Source organism: Diabrotica undecimpunctata, chromosome 8 (assembly GCF_040954645.1).
Source record: "Diabrotica undecimpunctata isolate CICGRU chromosome 8, icDiaUnde3, whole genome shotgun sequence".
Lineage (NCBI taxonomy): Eukaryota > Metazoa > Arthropoda > Insecta > Coleoptera > Chrysomelidae > Diabrotica > Diabrotica undecimpunctata.
In genome coordinates this window covers 91,158,287-91,179,447 of record NC_092810.1, presented here as the reverse complement: position 1 = coordinate 91,179,447, position 21,161 = coordinate 91,158,287, and the positions used below count along the sequence as shown (strand labels likewise).

The 21,161-nt window shown below is 31.6% G+C and overlaps 1 protein-coding gene and 2 non-coding genes across 3 annotated transcripts in view; 1 reads left to right on the top strand and 2 right to left on the bottom strand.

Moving 5' to 3' along the window:
• The window catches only part of LOC140447769 (LIM domain only protein 3), a 1,475,576-nt gene that overhangs the window by 1,126,884 nt on the left and 327,531 nt on the right, over window positions 1-21,161 (bottom strand). The gene's annotated exons all lie outside the window — the stretch shown is intronic.
• Window positions 19,197-19,268, top strand: TRNAE-UUC (transfer RNA glutamic acid (anticodon UUC)). Its single transcript has one exon. It is a non-coding gene; the product is annotated as a tRNA-Glu (tRNA).
• TRNAE-UUC (transfer RNA glutamic acid (anticodon UUC)) lies at window positions 19,567-19,638 on the bottom strand. Its single transcript has one exon. It is a non-coding gene; the product is annotated as a tRNA-Glu (tRNA).

The window sequence follows — 21,161 nt, the reverse complement described above, 5'->3', positions numbered from 1 at the left end:
ATACCGTTGATTCATGTAAGTAGGCAATAGATCTTTATACACTGTGATCATTTAGCTGTGCAAATTTATATTAACTACTTTTTTGCTTTGGAAAAAAATATTTGGCACCACAAATTTTATTAAGTTAAATCCATTCCAAAAATAGGTAAAAATATTACCATTTCAATTGATCCACCAGTTTTAATTTTATTTTACTTATGTTGCTTTAAGATTTTAAAACTTAGCGCTCAAGAACTGTTTCTTTTCATTTCAACGTTTGTATGTATTACACGAGATAAAAATTTAAAGAGGATGATCATACCATCAACTGTACGCTGCGGACAACGTTAAAATTATCGTATAAAATAATAATTATCATACACCTGGCAACGCAGGACGTTATTTTAAAAAATGATGAATTCGATAGTGAACACTTGGATTTTAATCAGCAAACTAGGAGGAAATACGATTTTGATCTTAGTCTAATAAGTGAAAACATAATGCTAGCATTTTTGTTGTGTCTCTCGCTAATTTTGAAATACCTACCATTATTTTTTTCCCTATCTGTATATATGTATATGTAGATTATTATCACTATTATCATTTTCGTCATATTTACCAATTATGGTGCAGGCTCACTAACATAGTCATTCTTAGTTTCTGCCCACAATTGTCTAATATTCGCTTTTCTGTGCCATGTGGTACTGACTTGTTTTTTTTATATCATAATCCCATCTTAAAGTTAAACGTCTTCTTGGTCTCTTGACGCCTCTTGCATACCAGAGTGTAATTCTAGTGTAGTTATTGGTTTTCGGTCTGACCCATTCTATTCTGTTTCGATTTCTTTTTTTTTATACCTAGCAATCATGGCTCCATTAACCTTTGAGTGACTTTGAGTTTCGTTACTATCTTTTTCTTTAGTGTCTAAGTTGCGAAAAAGATATCCCAGCCAATTTCATTCTTCTGTTGATTTATGGAAGTAAAGAGCCATATTTATGTATTAAGTGTCCCGGGTATACATATTCGTCTACTGTCTCGAGTACAATAATGTTTATTATTACACCTTGGACATCCACTAGCTTTTTTTAAATGGTTTTAATTTTTAAGTTCATTTTTAGATCAACTTCACTGCCAGCTACAGTTAGGTCGCTAATAAGTTCTTGTAGGTCTGCAGGATTATTAGCAGAACGATGTCGTCTGAAAATCTTAGATGGCTAAGGTATTCTCCATAAATGGATATTCCTTTGTTGTGCCAGTTCATTTTGCTGAATATATTTTCTAGAGTTGCAGTAAAGAGCTTTCATGATATGGCTTCTTCTTGTCGGACGCCTCTGGTAATGGGAAATTATGGAGTGATTTCATAAATTTTTACCTTAGCTTTTGTTTGTCTGTATATATATGGTAAAGTGTCTAAGTACGGTTTGTCAATGCCTTGGTTGGTCAAAGCTTCTATTACTGCCTTGGGATATATAAAAGCGAAAGCCTTCTAGAAATTTATGAAGGTTAATACTAGCGATATTTCATATATTTTAGCTCTACTCATTAGTTCTAAAAACGTATGGATATGATCCATGGTACTGAATCCACTTCTTAAGTCAGCTTGGTTTCTTGGCATTTGTTAATCTGTTGTTGATGATCTTGGTGAATATATTGTATATAATTGGTAGTAGACTTATAGGACTGTAGTTTTTGATATCCTCTTTGCTACCTTTCCTATCAATTCATATCAATATTGTTTTCTGTATTCCAGTGGTGTGGTATGTATCTTGATCTTAGGCAGTTCCTAGATATGCCTGCTAAGATTTTCCAGGTTTTCTTTGCCAGCACATTTAAACAGTTCAACTGCTATGTCATCTACTCCAGCTGCTTTACCGCTTTTCATTATTGTTATTGTCGATTCTACTTCTTCCAGAAGCATTTTGGGCACATGTTCTTCGTTACTGATTACTTCTGTAAGTGTTTCAGGGGCTTTGTATAGTTCGCTGTGTCACGAGTTGTATTATTTCTTTTCTATCTGTAATTCTGTTTTTGTTTGTTGGGGCTAAGATCTGATTCTTTCTAATAATTAATGCTTTTCTTGTTTTCTTACAGTTTTTCCTGTTTTCCATTGTATTTAATACCAGTCTTTTATTGTATTTTCTTATGCCCTTCCTTAATACTTTTCGTAATATTGTTCTAAAGGTATTTTCTTGTGGCATTTTAAAATAATGACTATTTAAATGGGATGAAGTCACAATTACAGGTTAAAGTAAGTTCATTGGTGTTTCAATTTCCACTTCGGAAATCGTTCTCAAAATACAAACATTAGCAATGTTTGCAATTATATATATTTGATTAGTATATCTGATTAGTGATGAGTAAATTTTTTGTTTGGGTGTGCAAATTTTTTATATATATAGTTTTTTATATATTTTCACAGTGCTGTCTGTTTTAAATAAATAATTTTAATAAATGGACACATATTTCCTAAATATACTCTATATACCAAATATATTAATTCTAATTAATTTCCGGTCCACAGATCGCACAAAAAATATTCATGCTGGAGCTCGACGTAATAAGAAATATGGTAATGTACGGCAGCATCAACCAATTGGTAAATTGGTTATGACTAATTGAGATAAAATTAGTTTAGTGCATGGGAAAATAATATTTAAATCACAATCAAAGGAAAAAAGCTTATCTGACCGTATCATATAACAGAGAACAAAACTGAGAGTAAACACAGTAAAAAAACTTGTCTCCAAAGGCAACTTGATATTATTGTGTTTTTGTTGATATTAAAGGCAATGAATTTTGTGCCAAAACTTTTAGGACACACATACGTTATGGGATTAAACCACAATTGATGGTACCGAAAATTACATTTTATAATTTGTTGGCTGAAGAGGTTGCCACAGTCAGACATGGAAGATAAACTAAGAAAATTTTTAGAATAGAGACATAGATCGATGCTTATATTAATCGAGGACGTCCTCCAACAAGGTGGGGAACGACATCAAGCGCATCCGGAAAAACTGGTATTAAGATGCTAAAGATCAGATCCAATGAAATTAATTATGGGAGGTCTATGTTGAGTAGTAGACTAAAACCGGCTAACGGTGATAATGAATTGTTTGACGTTTAGGTTTACACTTCGGAAATCGTTTTCAAAAAGATTATTTTAAAATAAGTAGTGGTTATTATAACCAATAGTTATCAAATATCTCTTCTTCCTTGTGTGCCCTGCTTGTTTTCAAGCGTTGGCTATCGTCGTATTAGCAAGCTGATAAAATGTTTCTCGGTCGGCAGCTAAATCAACTATAGGTTATATTACATGTAATTTTCATTGCAATTAATTGTGGCTTAATCCCATGTAAACATAATATTTAAAGCAAACATGCCACAAAAAAACAGTTTCAGAACATTTTTATATAATCAAATAAATGCACCAGGTCTCTATAATTTTAATATGTTATGATTTTTACAAAATGCTATATTTTTCGAAAAACTGCTTCCAGAAAAGTCGTTGAGTTAATAAATACGTATTAATTAGGCACAACAAACTTATTCTAAACATCAAAATACTAATATTATCAAATTTCTCTTTATAATTTATAGTCACTGAAATTAACTTTTAAATCGTCACTATTAAATTTTGAGTTACGAGCTGTTTCTCAGTGATTTCCAGTTAAGTTCTTCAGTTTTCTTGCTCATTCTTAGTTTTATTTCATTTAATTTTAACTTGTCTGTATATCTAACGTCAATATTAATTATTCTAAATAAGCGTCCCTATAAATAGAATTCTCTTTTTACAACGTGGTATATCGATACGACACTGATCCATCCTTCTGTAGAGGAACTCCCTTTGGAATTAAATAATAATTTCTATATCGTTGACCAAACAATTGTAAAGGCACCATTTATTATAATGCTTTAGACATTTGTTGAAGGGCTCTGGGAAGGGCAGGGGGTCGAAAAGTAGAGTTATTGTTCGCAGGAATGTTAAGAATAGGGGAACAGGGCATATTTCACAAGCAATGAGCCAGAGTGACAGGATTATGACTGTTAGTACAGTCGTATTTGGCGTCCATAACGGATTTGTTCCAATTTAATTATTTTATCAGGTTATGGATATAATCAAAATATTATTTACAAATAAAAAATCATCAATTAGAAATGAATAAAAAATAGACAAAAAAAGTTACATAATATACAATTTAAACTTTAATAACACTGGCATCATTTTTGTATACCCCATTCACATATTCATTACAGTTTGCACCATACATACTTCGCTTCTTACGTGGTAGGTTATAACCGTACTGTTAGTGTCTTCTTTTGTTTCTATTACATATTTCGTAATATTTTTAATATTTTCTATAAAATTGTGTTTAAAAGGAACCAAATAATCAGGTATTTACAAACTAGGATATGCAGTACTTACTTATTTATATTTATTTTGACTTCCTTGTGTGGAAATGACTAACAGCATAATAGAAGAATGGCTTATTCCAAGGCCTGCTTTAATTTCCTTTTTTTTTTTCGATTAGAAAGAATGATGGGAATCACGTGTTAACTAACTAGCATAATTGAAAATACTACGCAATGGCTTTTAATCCAATCAAATAATTTATTTTAATCAAATCAAATAATTATATCTGAGTGAAGACTGAACTGATATAGTTATATAGAAAACATAAACCATTGGATACTAGACAGAAAAAAGTACATAGTAGAATAACTATAAAAATAGAATCTGCAGAACATAGACTAAAAATAGCACGAAATAAATCATAAAATTCCCTTTTTAGATTGAGCGACGTCTGTTTCCCTTTAACGAAATAAACAATATTAATCTTTTACCTCTACTTTTTTCGTTCGTTTCCTACACGATATATATTACAGACATTTTTCTAAAACTAACTTTACAATTTTATATTAATTAATCGAAGTAACTTTATTCTATGTACTGTGTTTTGGGAGTCTGTCTTTTATTTATTTACTTATTGTAAGGATATATTCTATCTTTATTTTTTTGCCCTTCTCTCTATTCGGATTACCGAATATCGGCCTCTTCTAATTCTCGCCATTTATCTCTGTTGTTTGTAAGATGTTTGTTGGTCCTGCAGTTCTTTTAATATCGTCGCTCAAGCGCATTTTCGGTCTTCTTCGTGATCTTTTGGCTTCATATGGCCGCCAATTCCCGATTTCTTTATTCCATCGGCCATCCTTAAGACGTTCGTTATGTCCAGCCCATTTCTATTTCAGTTTAGCTACCTGTTCGACAGCATCTTTTACTTTTGTTCGATTACGAACATCTTCATTGGTTTTATGGTCTTTGAGCGAGGTACTTAGCATCTGTCGTTCCATAGCTCTCTGAGTTTTTCTGATTTTATCCATGTTCATTTTAGTGAATGTACAAGTTTGTGCTTCATATGTAAGTACAGCTAGAATGCAAAAATTAAACACTTTGGTTCACAGTCTTTAAGGTATATTTTTATTTTTAAGTAGGTACGTATGAGAGTCTTCCGAATGCTGCTTATCCCATTTTTACACGTCTGCACGTATCTAAGATGGTTCAAGTATCTTCCGTTAATAGGGATTCCCTCATTTTTCCAGTCTATTTACTTAAAGATATCTTCTAGTGCAGCTGTAAATAATTTTGGAGATATTGTGTGTTCTCGTCTTACGCCTCGGTTGATTTTTACTGGTCTTGTTTCGATTCCATTACCCAACGTCCTTATCATTTCAGCTTGTTCATAAATATTATGTATTAATATTCTGTACCTGAGGTCGATTCAGTTGTTGACTAATGCTTCTTCTATTGCCCACAGTTCTACGCTATCAAAAGCTTTTTCATAATCTATAAAAGCCAGACATAATGGGATCTTGAATTCGTTAGACTTTTCTATTAGGATTTTTAAAGTATATAGATGGTCACAGGTGCTGTACCTTTTTCTAAATCCGACTTGTTCTACTGGTTGATATCTTTACTTTAGTACATGACATTTAGAGTTTACATTACTTCAAAGATTTTAAATTATTAAAACTTTCGTTCTTACGTTTATTTTAGTGATTACTTTGTTAATTCTTACTTGTTTACTTAAAATTTATGACAATTTCGATGTATCTTCTTACGTTTTTTTGTTTTCATATTCTTAAACTTAAAATTTGATTCTAGCTTTTTTCCTAGTCTGTCATTATCTTAGGTACTCCACAAATACATATCTCTTCATTTTTATTTATACTTTATACTTTCTTCGACTTTTTAATCATAATTCATGTTTCATATTCATATTTTATATCATATACATATATATTTTTATTCATTACTTTTCTCTACCTCCGTAAGCCAACCTTTTACATTAATCAAAGTGGTTAAAATTGGTAGGTAGTTTTGCGAAATTCTTAATCCTTAAATTCTGCTTTGATTCGTATGTACAATTATTCTTACCATGACACGGTTAACTCAAAATGACAGAAGTGATATTTTTAATTTTTCTATAGTTCTCACAACCCATAATCCTATGTTGATCCATATACTCATCCATAAACAAGATACGGTTATCTTCAAAAGGCAGAATGTATAGTCTGTAAGCTTCCCTGCTTTTGTAAATTATCTAGTACCTTGTTACTGTGACGAGAGCGGTAGGTTTTTACCTATGCAATATTGTCTAAATCTGCTTATAATTAAGCTTTTTAATCTACTTACCTTTTTTCTAATTTATATAATTCTTTTTTTTTCCTTCTTTCCAGTGCATGACATTAACTTGTTGCACTGTTCGACTTCACGTAATTACTTCATATGATCAATTTAAAAATTTAAAAAGAAATTATTCATAAAAATAAAGTAAATTATTACTTATCTACTATCACTGTGTCTTTTCCAATGTGTTAATTAATATTTTTATTATTTTTCTTCGAAACAGAAGATCCCTTGAGAATGGAGGATCTCCTTTAGTAAACATGTTGGTGTTAGGGTTAGGTTCTTTTAGATCTTTAGTTAAATGAACTGTCAACAACATATGTTTATATACAATTTCTAACGTTTCAAACTTCACTAGACATGTCAGGATTTTTCAATGTCTTCTTAAATCTTCTAGAATTTTATTATTTTTTTTTTTCGTCAAGGGATTTATTTTATAGGCCTATAAGAAGACATAGGCCTTTAAGAGGCCTATGTCTAGCAGTCGACGAATACAGGCTGAAGAAGAAGCCTTTCTGCAAAGAAGAATGTTTATCCCTGACGTACATCGAAAATTTAAAAAAAAAATTGGAACCAGTCTACGAATTTGCTCGTAAAAGTTTGAAGCTTCAACCTTATAAAGCCAAGGCCAGGCTCAACATGCATGCTACAAGTAACATTCAAAAGAGGTGACCCAGTATAGGTATACAATTCCAAACATAAGAAAGGACTTTATCCGAAACTTTAACGAAAGTGGGAAGGTACACCGACCTGCAAAAAATAAACGATCTAATTTACCGCATCCAGGTTTCATTTAGAACTAAACTCAAGATAGTGTATATAGAGCTTCATACCATGAAACTAATTCATTCTTTTGGCTTCAGTTGGTCCTTGATAGCTCAGTTGTTCGAGGCGAATAACTATAAAGGAGTGAGCAGTGTTACGAATGTCATATGGAACTTCCTTTTGTCTAGCCAATAGTAGTCTCTGAGGGGCTTGACGAATTGGTCTTGCATCTCCAGTATAACCGCTATGCTGAACTAAAGTAGTATTACTTGGAGATTTCTCAGATTCAATAATTACCTAGTTTTCATTATAAAATTAATTTGGAGACAATCATGGTGCTATGAAGTTCGCAAATTAAAAAAAAAAGAAGCTAGAAGAACAACTTCGTTGTAATTTAACTTTTCATAATATTAAAGTTTGTGACAATGTATAGACATATATGAATCAAAAAAGTATGTCATGGCGGAATGCTTCAGTAAAATTAATTTCCATGATTTCATATGGAATCACAACATTACAATAATTATATTATCCTATTTTAAAAGCACACAAATAATAATATAATATTTAAAGCAAAATGTAATTATATTTTTAATAACTTATTAACTCCTAAGATTTATAAACAGTATGATTACTTTGTGTGAATTAATGTGAACCGAGAGATATCTATTAACTGTTAATGTATCTGACTTCGACTTTTCATCTTTAATTTTCAGTATTCTACTAAACGGATTTCATTGTATATAGGTCAATTTCTATACAGATTCAAGGATGATCAACATAATATAAAATCACAGAGGCCATGGCCTGTGTGTGGTAGTTTGTAAGAAAAAAACAACAGCCGCCGGAAGTATGCTCGGATGACCAGGCATGCCATCCATGAGCCATGGCTCCCTATGATCTTGCTAGTGCCGTTGCCGTTCTACTCTACATAAAGAATCCGAACTGAAACCGTGTGCCTGTGGCTTACGGGGTCCCAAAGAGCACGATTAATATTATAGTACGGGACATTTGATCCGTTAATACCACCGTATAAATCGGATATGAGAATGAAATAAACATAGAAAATTGTGATAGAAAAATTGGATATTATTGAAACGTCTCTATTTTTGCTAGAAGATTCAGAATCAATACCAATATGTGAGATTTTTGTAGCCCGACACAGAATTTTATACTCACTTCTCAGTCGTTTTCTCTGTAATTTGCTTTATGAAGAATGCTGCATCATTATAATATAAAATATGATATTCTGACATGATAGTTTATTCCCTGATTTAATCGTGTGTACAAAACTTAAGCTAAGTTTCAAAGCGGTTGTTTTTAGTGGATTTTTCGATAGTGGTTTCATTTTTTTTATCTCAATATTTCAAGATTTCTTTTCATATATTATCTTGAGCAACAAGACATTGCAATTTTTCTATTACTTAGAGTTTTAAGTGTTTTTGTATTTCCTGAACGCCATCTGTTGTTCCTCTGTATACAACTTATATAAATAGTCCAATCATACATATATAGTTTTCTCAATGCTTTCGATGTATTATTTACTTTACCGCCTTTATTGTATATTTTGTAAAGCACTTTGTAGACCATAAAATCATGATTCCTTGTTATTTATTCTTTTAACGTCTATCTGGGATAAGCTATTTTATTTTATTTATATTTTCCCTTTACGTATGTTTTTTTTAAAACCACGAGTTTATAGCCTCGGAGAAGAATTATATCTATTTACTAAGACAGTAGCATTATCTTATAAAGGAGTCATTCAACCCTTGCTTTTAAATGAGAGCCAAATCAGTATCTTTACTTCCGTGAAATTTCTAGGTATTCTTGTCGACAGCGATCTTAAATGGTCCTTGCATACTGACTCCTTAAGAAAGAAACTAGCATCAGCTTGCTTTGCAATAAGATCTGTTTCAAAGGAACTAAATTTATCTTCTGTCAAAATGTCATACTTCTCACTGTTCGAATCCCATCTTCGATGTGGGCTTTCATTTTGGGGTTCTAGTACAGCGGCCCAATTTGATAGTATTTTTAAGTTGCCAAAAAAGAGCAATTCGTTATCTATTTGGTCTCAAACAAACAACTCATTGCAAGACCTACTTCAAAAATCACGGAATTTTGACGCTTCCCTCTTTATTTATTTTGGAAACGGTTTGTTTGATTCGCAAGCATCTAAACATTTTTCCCGATAGACCTGATCATGGCTACTCCATTAGAAATTCGGATTGTAACGTTTATTTACCGATTCCGTCCACTCAGCTAGTAAAGAATTATATTCGATATAGTGCAAAAAAACTTTATAATCACTTTCCAAGAGAAATTAAATCCGCAACATCTTTCATTAAGTTTCGTAAGATGACAAAAATCTATCTCTCTGAAAGACCATATTATTCAGTTGACGAGTTTCTTAATGTATAACAAAGAAACAAAATTAGCATTGTTTATAATTACATTTGGGTGTCTCAAGCAGTGGCTACAATTTGTCTCATTTGTTGTTGTCTGTACAAATTATGTAAGTGATACAATAATTTTACTAATTTAAAATTGTATTGTTCTATTTTTTTATTATATTTGTTTTTGTTTTATACTTTTTATACTTTTTGACTGATTTTTTTAGCTTTGTCCATAAAATTGTTCAATAATTTTTAGTGACAATAAAGTATATTTCTATTCTATAAGTCTAAGTTGATTTTTATTTTTTGTATAGGTTGGTTCGATTGTATCACTTTCTATGACAGTTTAGGATCACTTCATATGTCTGCTAATGGCATTGCCCATACAAACAAGACTTGAGAAAAATATAAATCTCTTTTCGAAAAAATATATTCTAATCGTAGATCTTCTATTTTCAAAAGTATATTCGTATTATCCTTTGTAGGACAGATATTTAGAACAGGAAAGGCATTTAATATAAAAATGTTAAGTCCGAAAACCAAAAAAATGTAATTAGTAAGGAACCAATCAGATATAATTTATAAATCGATAGCACTGAGGAAGTAATGGAGACAAAATAAATAAAAAGAACACGGTCCGTCTATGAAGACCTAGAGACAAAAATTATATATCAAATGCAAAAGTCAATACATTGAAATTATGCTAACTAAAGCAATAAATGCAAAGATAAAATCAATAACTGGAGGACTCAGGATAATGGAAATACAAAATTAGGGAAAGAAAAAGTCCAATAGGTAGAAGTAAGATGGCAAGACCTCAAAGATCACTTAAAGATGAAGTAAGAAAAACATTTAAAAGAGGAAACTTGTAAGATGAGACTTGAAAAACAGTTAATTAAGTCACAAAATTGTGATATAAACCATTCTTATAGTTTTGTTCTGCCACTGGATCGACAAAATCATATACAGTCGTCTCTCTCTATAACGATATGCAAGGGACCAAGAATTTTCGTCTTTATAAGGAGAGATCGTTATACAGAGAGAGAGAGACAAAATTCGGTACTGTAATATTAATAATACCGTACTAAATAACCTATTTTAATTAAAAAACAATTATCAAAACGAATATAAATGAATTAACATTGTATTTCACATAGATTTATTAACGAATAATATAAGCAATACAGTATAAAAAATTACTGTATAATTACTTTTGCCGCATCCAATGCCTGCTGAGGGGTCGGAGCTGGTTCTAGCTCTGGTAGTCAGTTAGTCTGAACTTTAAACACAATAACACCTTTGTCATCAACTATTGAACGCTAAAAAGTTATCGCTATAAAGAGAGAACGATATCGGTATAGAGAAAGAATTAATACATTGTTCTTATGACGAACTAACCAACGTTTACTATTTTCATCGTTATAGAGAGAGACTACTGTATTTGCAGTTATTTGGTTTTGTCGGTTTTCAAGATTTTTAACTTTTTAACAGACTTGTTATTGACGACGAGTCATTTAATAAGTATTTTTGAATAATGAAGTGGTCTTGAGTAGAGGATCGAATTTGAAACAAATCGAGGGGGTTTACACAAAATGTGGTGATAAGTAAGTACAATAAAATCACGTTAAAACATCGGTGCATTTTAAATATTACGAGTTAAACCAGTAAATTTAGATTTACTAGTTTATACCAAAATAGTTTAAATATGAATTTAGGAAGAAGTAAAAAGATTTTAGAGCTGTCGTTACATAACCAACCGTCTGAAATCATAGAGACTGCTAAGTAAAAAATAAAGTTATATACCTTGTGACATTTTTTTTAATTATCTATTTATTTTACCTACTAAAATAAACAAATATATGCTTACCTATACAAAACTAAAAATACATTTTCATTCCTCACCTTTTCTTTGATCATAAGCATATAAGTGTGCCTAACTATATATGTCAATGCAAAACCAAAAAGATTCTAATAATGCAATTAAAAATTATTTAGACAATGTTTTTGGTACAATTTTAAACAAAGAGAGCCAACTATTTTGCAAAAATATTATTTTATTTACATTTCAAATAATTTTTTACCTCTCCTGTAAAAAGAACATTTTTGATTTATTTGGTTTGGCCCACCGACTAATGATATATTACTTTAAGGTTTCAGCACGGAAGATGTGACTGCAGCTCAAATCAACATATGGGAGGAAACGGAAAGACGGGATATGGTTGTAAGCTTGGTATACTTCCCAGGTGATGGAACAGCAAAAAATACTTCTACGGCGATTCGAAAACTACCGAACACTGTTTACCTTCGATTAAGTGACCTAAATATGAACTTCCCATTGGTCATTTAGGTCACAAGGCTACTAAACCTGGTTCATTAGAAAGAGACGCAGGGACTGCTTTGCATCAGTTTTCGAATCGGAAATAAAATAGTTCAGGAGTGAAACCAAGATTTAATGAAAACCATGTCAACACAAATGGAGAACTCATGGCTCATCTCTGTGCTTTGAACGAACTGAGAATTAATAATAGATTTTTTGATCATAAGCCCCAGTATAAATATACATTTGAAAACTCCAGGGGGGCACAAATATATGATTGATTTTATAGTCTTATTAAAAAAATTTACCCAGAGCAGATTCTAGATATCCGAACTTTAAACTCAGCAGACGCAGGGAGTGAACACAAACTAGTACTAGCAAAAATAGGAATCAAAATAACACCAAAACATTTTCTGTGCAACGGCTCTACAAGAGAAACGTACCAAAGGAGGCTAGCACAGAAGATACAGCTAAAACAAATAGACGACATCGAAGATGTAAACGCGAGCTGGGCGAAAATTAACAACAACATTGAAGAAGAAGCAACAGAAATTCTAGGAAAACGCAAAGTCATGATAAACAAAAGAGACAACGACAATACACTATGCTTTAGGAAAGAAATAAAAGGGAACTCTAAAGAGAAACGATAGACCTACACGAAGTACAAAATGGAGAAACAGCATAATGATACCAGTGTTTAGGAAGGAGATAAAGAATACTTCAACAATTATAGAGGCAAAAATCTACTGAACACCGCACTTAAGCTTACGCGTCCTAACTCCTAAGTCGTAATCAACAAAATCAATAAACTAACAATTTTATCATATGAACAACAAGGACTCAGATCCGGAAGATCCTGCGTAGACGGTGTATTTGTACTAAGACAAATCACAGAAAAAGCCATGGAGTACAATAAACCAGCATTTCTGTTTTATAAACCTGACAAAGGCTTTCGATCGCATACAAGTTGAAGACGTCTTACACCGTGTATAACGGTATAAAACAACATACCAATAAATATTATACAATCCATCAAAAACATTTACTTCCATAATTGAATACAGGTAAAGATAAATGGAAAACTAACACAGTGTATACCAGTATAAAGCGGTGTCAGACAGGATGACTCATTAAGCCCACTTTTCTTTAATATAATAATGGATGAAATAATACAATTAGTACGTACAGGTCATGGTTACAGAATAGGGAACAAAGAAATCCAAATATTATGTTATGCAGACGACGCCGCATTAATCGCAGAAATAGAAGAAGAGCTCCAAAGATTCACATCTTCAATATAACAGCCAAGAAATGCAATGTGATAATATTAGCAGAAAAAACCAAATTTATGACATCTAAATATCCACTACGATGTAAAATCAAAATTGATGGGAAAATAATAAAGCAGGAAGCAAGGTTTAGATATCTGGGAATAGATATAACTAGTTATACAGAGATGTTAAAGAAGAAGTACAACAAAGCTTAAAAGCAAGTAAAGCGGCGGGATATTCTTAATGACACAATCTGGAAGCACAAACACTAAGACAAGACACAAAAACAAGAATCTCTAAAGCAGCAATTAGACCTATATTAACATACACGGAGGAGACAAGGCCTGATACATCTAAAACGAGACGACTACTAGAAACAACAGAAATTGAAAATACTTCGACGAATATCAGGGAAAAGTCTGTTGGATAGGGAGAGAAGCGAAAACATAAGAAGAACATGCAATATAGAAGACATAAATGGATGGGTGATAAAACGGAAACAGGAGTGGAACGAACACGTAAGTAGAATGGTAGAGGAAAGGATAGTACGGATAGCACGAAATAAGTCACCAAATGGACGAAAAAGTTTTGGCAGACCAAGAAAAAGATGGTGCGATAATTTAAACAATTTAGGAGGCTAATACTGAAGAAGAAACAGGCTTTAAAGACTACATACAAGAAGTTAGAAGAGGAGAAGAAGAATGTTATATCGTCTACAAATCTCAAGTTTGTCATTTTAAATTATTATAGAGACCGTTTATATTTATTCTTCTATTGTTTCTCCATCAAGTTTTGGAAGCGTCTTCCTAGATGTTAGTTAATAGTTTCGGAGATAGCAGGCCTGCTTGTATAACGCCTCTTATTATTGCGTCGGTTGTGTATTGGTAAATAAGTTAACTGTAAAACTGTATTAGCGTCTCTGTAAACGTCGTTAATGCCTGAATACATGAATAGACTCCTTGGTTTCTCCTTAACGTAGATCAAGAACTGAGACAAAAAAGACCATCACCTCAAAAACTATCACCTAATTTAAGGAAAGTTTTTTCTGAATTGCAAAAGGGTTGCAAAATTTAAATCTTTACTTTGTGCGAATACTATGAAGTGTAATAAATTTATAAACAGTGTGTTTGACTAGGGAAATACATTTTTTTTGTGACACTTAACCGGCCAGGCAAACTACAGGAATTGTGTAGTATGGATCTCTGTAATAAGAACCTATATGTTTCCAGCGGTCGATTTTTTGGACGTAATTAGTTATTAACAAATGAATGTCAAAAAACGGTATATTTTTACTGTTTTCGTCTATCATCAGAAAAGTATTTGAAACAAATTTGAGAGTAATAATCTTATAAATCATATAAAAGCCTTTAAAATGACATTTCCTAAATTTTTTATCTTTATTTTTTGCTCAAAAAATTGCAAAGTAAGTCGGAAATTTTGGTTTTTTATAAATATTATAATTTTGTTAAAAATAAACCTAAAACGTTTATATTACACTGAATATTGGTTCCGGTGGTGTTTAAAGTATGATCCAAATTTCAAAGCGATCGGTCAAATAGTTTAAAAGTAATTTGTTTATTCCAAATTAAATTTTGTTGCAACAATATAAGTCAGAAAATTATGAAGTATAGTAATTCTACAAATAGCCTATGAAAGAAAAAGATATATTTTATCAATATTAAAAAAAAAGAAAAAAAAAACGATTTTATATATTGCAAAATTTTTTTGCAAAAACATGTCGATTTTTTTCTTAAAAACAATAAGAATAACTTTTTAACTGTTGCCTACAAGAAATTTTTTTTCATATTTGGAAAGTCTGTATTTTTTTACAAATCCAAAAAAAGGTTGTCTTAAGACAATTTGGAACGTACTTATCCAATTTTTTTATTGACAGCATCGTTCTTTATATTAATTAAGATATCTAATAAGGATAATTTGAAAGAACATACTTTTAGAAATTTTAATGCGAAAAATTTGAAAGAGATTGCCTTTCAACGGAATCGTCTACAAAGCTTTAAAATGTGGTCCTCAAATTCGTCTGGCTGTGAAACTAGCGATGGGGAGGGAAGAAGCTGTAAATTGTATCTCTGGTTTTGGTTTATGGATTTCGACTGTTCTTTTTTGATATTGCAATATTTAAAATCGTTTTTCTTTAATTATTTTTAATAATATTGACATAATAAATCTTCTTCTTTTATAAACTATTTATAGAATTACTGTAACTATATCATTTTCTTATATTGTTGCAAAAAAAAATTAATTTGAGAAAAACAAATAATATAACTTTTAAAGTATTTCACCGATCGCTTTGAATGTTTGGTCATACTTAAACACCACCGGATCCAATATTCGTTGTGATATGATGGTTCTAGGTTTATTAAAAAAAAGTTATTAACATTTATCAAAAACCAAAATTTCCAATTTTTTGCAACTTTCTGAGCAACAAATAAGGATAAAAACATTTAAAAAACGCCATTTTAAAGGTTTTTATATGATTTATAAGATTATTACTCTTAAATTTGTTTCAAATGCTTCACTTTTTGCTGATAAACGAAAACAGTAAAAATTTACCGATTTATGACATTAATTTCTTAGTAAATAATTAAGTACAAAAAATCGACTGTAGTAAACATTTAGTTTCTTGTGACAGAGATCCACACTACTAAAAACAACTGTCGTTTGCCTGGCCGGTTCAGTGTCACAAACATGGTACTTTTTTTGCTTATTTCCATGGGCTAGTTATCTGTACCTTTGCATACCAATGCTTTCCTTAAAAGATGTTCGTATTTTCTTTGTGTTCTCGTAGAATCTCTTTGTTTGTTTATTAGGTTTGATATATCTAGATCACTGTTTATTTTTATGATAGTGGGATAAGCCAGTAATCATTCATACCAACATTTCATAATATTTCGCTTGTTGCTATAGTACTGATAAAATCAATCTTAATTTAAGTAGGTATATTAGGTTCCTATATTAAGGTCAGTTGAATTAAAAATTAAAATTTTATCCCCTGTATTTTAAAATTTGGAATGTACAGCATTAATTAACCTAATAGAAGAACTTAAAAAATATAAAATACATATCATAGCAATACAGGAAACACATTTCACTGGAAAAAACATTGAAAAGATTAGCCCATACACGTTTTATGCAAGTGGAGGCGATAATAGGAATTTTGGAGTGGGTTTTCTGGTACATGAAGACGTGGAGCAGGTAAAACGATTCGTAGTAAAATCTGACAGAATGTGTGCAATTATAATTAAAGGAAAAGAGAACATGATATCGCTGATAAATATACATGGCCCAACAGAAGAAAAAGAAGAAGAAGTGAAAGATGAATTTTATGAAAAATTAGAGTCATTGTCTGAAGAAATGCCCAGACAAGATATCAAAATTATTATAGGCACGCCAACGCAAAGGTCGGAAGAGAAGATATATGTAAAAACATAACAGGGGGTGAAAGTAAATATTTAAATACAAATGATAATGTACAAAGATTGATAACATTCGCAATTGAAAACAGGATGAAAATAATGATATGCATTTCAGGAGAAAAAATATATATAAAGAAACGTGGAAAATTCCGGGATCGAATGAAACTAATCAAATAGACCACATCCTAATACAATAGAAGTTCGCCAATTTAATAACAAATGTGAAAACGTGCAGAGGGGCTGACGTAGAGGTGAACACTCAAGTTCTTGAAAATGACAAACACTATAGAGGAAGCAACGTCGAAGAACATACCAAGAACAAAAAGAGTTAGAAAAAACCACTGGTTCGATGACGAATGTAGAACAGAGTTAAAAAAAGATCAGATTTGAGATTAAAAAGTTTAGGATCGCAAAAACAAGACGACCTGGAAAGGTATGCCGAATAACGAAAAAAAGTAAAGAGAATCCTAAGGGAGCAGAAACGAAAGTATATGGATGATAAAATAAAGCGCATTAAAGACAATTACAATAAAAATGAAATAAAAAATGTTTACAAAGAGGTAAAATACATTAAAACTGGGTACCAGGGTAGAACAATAAATGTAAAAGATAAGCAAGGAAACCTGATTACGGACGAAGACCAAATATGTGAAAGGTGGAAAGAATATTTCGAAGAGATGTTAAATGAAGGAGGGACTACTGAAGACAATTAAAATGTTCCTAAACCGCAAATAGTAATAGAAGAAATACCAAAGCCCACAAGAGAAGAAATTGAAGAAATAATAAAAGATATGAAAAATCAAAAAAGCCCCGGGGAGAGCGGTATTGTGGCAGAAAACATAAAATATGGAGGAGAGGCCTTAATAAACCAACTTGGTGAGCTAATAATAGAAGTATGGAATGCCGAGGAAATGCCGCCTACGATACATTAGACAGAAACAAATTAATAGAAACGCTAAAAGAATTCCAAGTGCCAGAAAAAATAATAAGATTGGTAAAAATGACAATTAGACAAACCGTTTGTGCTGTAAGATGCAACGGTACAGTCTCAGAAGAATTCGAAGTAAAAAAAGGTGTTCACCAAGTAGACCCGTTGTCTACATTGCTATTCAATATAGTTCTAGAAAAAATTGTAAGGGTTAGTGGGATAAATAGGTCCGGAGCTATTTTATATAAGGAGCACCAATGCTTAGCATACGCTGATGATGTGGTTCTCATTGCAAGAAATGGAAAATAACTATTAAATATAGCAAAAAGACTGATTCGGGAAAGCTCTAAAATGAAAGTTAATATTAATAAATCGAAGTACATGAGATGGAGATCTCGAGCAAAAAAGGAATAAACATCAGGAGATCCTTTAAATTGGAGGTGGATGACAGATCAGTTGTAGAATTCGAGAAGGTGGATTAATATATGTACTTAGGTACTCTTATTGATCAGACATGTAAGGAAGAAACTGAAATCAACCTGAGACTGACCAAGAGCAACAGGTGTGCTGGAGCCATGAGCAAAATAATTAAGGCCAAAGATATATCTCGTAATACAAAAATAAGTGTATACAAAACTATAATTAGACCCACAATACTATACGCTGTCGAGACATGGACTATGAACAAAACCATACAGAAGACATTGGAAGCATGGGAAAGAAAGATACTTTACAGAATATTTGGTGAAAAAGTAGTAGAGGGAGAATGGAGAAGACGAACTAATGCCGAAGTGTACCATTTGTATGCTATCCCTACAATAACAAAAGTGGTGAAAAAACATAGACTAGAATGGCTCGGTCATCTATAAAGAATGCAAGGTAATAGACTAGTCAAGAATATTGCTAGGAGAGTACATGGGAGCAAAAAAAGAGAGGAAGACCAAGAAAGAAATGGAGAGATGTAGTGATGGAAGATGTCAGAGAGATGGGAATCAGAGATTGGAAGCTGATAGCTAAGAACAGAAAACGATGGAAATTATCCATCCAGCAATGCGCCTAAAAGGCCTGTTAACGCTAATTTTAAAATTTAATTGTGAATGGTAGTATAGGTAGCCAAGGGGATATTTTCAAGATAATTCGAGTAATTTGTAATTTGAAACTACAATATCGTATTCTAAATATGTACCAAGGTACTCACAGTTATTAAGTATACAGTCTCCCCCTTGTTTTCTTTAGGTATTTTTTTATTCTGCAGCTTGCCTTCCAAAGCTATATGAGCTATAGCTATTTTTTATTATTCTTTATTCATTATAGTAACAAATGCAAGGTATTTTTTTTTTATTTTAAATGGATATCATTTCTTACTTTTTCTTTTAAAAGTAATGTGTCGGTTAATATACCCAACAATCATTCTATGTGTATCCGATATGGTCTAGTGGCTAGGATACCTGGCTTTCACCCAGGAGGCTCGGGTTCGATTCCCGGTATCGGAATTTTATTTTGTTTTTTTCATTTAAGTAAAATCAGGAATAAAACTAAAAATAATTGTTAAAACTAAAATCTGATAAGTAATATATTATAGAGAAATAGATGTGGAGTTTCGTTTTTGCTTCGTCTTTCTAGTTGGAAATTGTAAATTCTTATTTGCAATAATTTCTTTGTTATAAAGTTCTAGATTCATTCTTTTAACAATATACATATTATTTAGTTTGTTGTTTATTACATAGTGATAATTAAAAGTTAAATTTTTTAAATAATTATTTTAAAACACAGTGAACAAAAAAAAATGTTTTCCGATACCGGGAATCGAACCCGAGCCTCCTGGGTGAAAGCCAGGTATCCTAGCCACTAGACCATATCGGAGATACAAAAATTAAAGAACGGGGGTGGGCGGCCCCCCCAATATAAAATCTATATCAACATTGAATCTTGATACAGGTGGATAAACTTTTTAACAGGCGATTGGCCCAAAATAAAGAAAGATGTAGAAGAAAATATACTATGTCTAGATATCCTATTTTACCTATTGTGTGAACTCTTTACCAAATAAAGTCATATTTTACTGGTTAGGGTGTCCATGATCGTGCGAGATAAATATTAACTCTTTAAAGGATTTCTTAATTAATAAATATGGTTTTTGTTGAAAAACTCTTCAGGTTCCCATTCTTCGCATTTTTCTCTTCTTTTTTATAAATATGTATATAGATAATAAGAGTAACATTAGATGACGAGTCTTTAGGTACCTACTTTAGGTTATAGCTGGAGAGAATCATGGATACTTAGGTAAGTGACAAAACGAATAAAAAAACAAATATAAGTTGTAATGACTATCAAAAGTCTTTCACCTATATTTATTTACGCAAGCAAATTCAAATTCATTACAAAAGTTATTGTGCAAAGACACATTTGGACAAAGATCAATAGAAAGGAGAAAAAATGCTCGTTAAAAGATCTCCATTTTCCATTTTCATAGGTATGGCTACCAATATGAGAACTTCCTTGTCAACAACGTCAATATGATAGTACCTTATTAACGGCCAGTTTCACAATCAGTGGTTAACCCTAGGAGTTAAGTAACCTTTACCCCTAGTTTAACTGACAGATGCCGTTTCACATTCACAGATTTTATTTTTCTTATGTTGGTAGGAAATTATGGACAATAGTCATATTTTTATGGAATATTGTCAGTAAATATTATGGATATTGACCAGTATAGATGAGTTATGACACATTTGTCACGTTAGATCGAAAACAATATACAAATATTATTCTCATTTTCAAGTTGTGTTCTAGTGTGGTAGTTTGTTCTAGGTAGTGGTTGTTTGTTCTTCCAAGTTAAAATTAAAATTATAAAATGGAACCCACAAAAATGTTCAAGAGATTTATCTTCAGAGATGTATCTTCAATTTGCTCCAAAACATTTTCAACTGTGTTCTTTGAGAATCTAAACCGACAGAAAAAATCTTCATGGTCTAGTTCTTCAAAATGATTTGTTCTGTGCATAATGATTCTTGGTCTGCCAGCTTCCTCATCACTGCTAAAAGCATTTACATCATATAAATCCATATCTGATTAATTAATAATTTACGTATCTGTCTACACTCTGTCAATGTCAACACAACGAAATTCGAAATTAGGTTAGGATATTCTGGTCAAGCTCTAAACCACCGCTTTTACTTTGGGTTAAAAATTTTGTAGGTTAACCACAATCGGAGCTGTTAACGGACCTTATATTGTGAAATCTATATTTCAGGGTAACCGCTGGTTATCTCTTAACCGCAAGGTAACTTTACTTTGTGAAACCGGCTGTAAGTGCAGAAATTGTAATGTAATAATTAGTAGATCTAGTTAAGTACAACTTCTAAACAAATAGGAAATTAGTATGG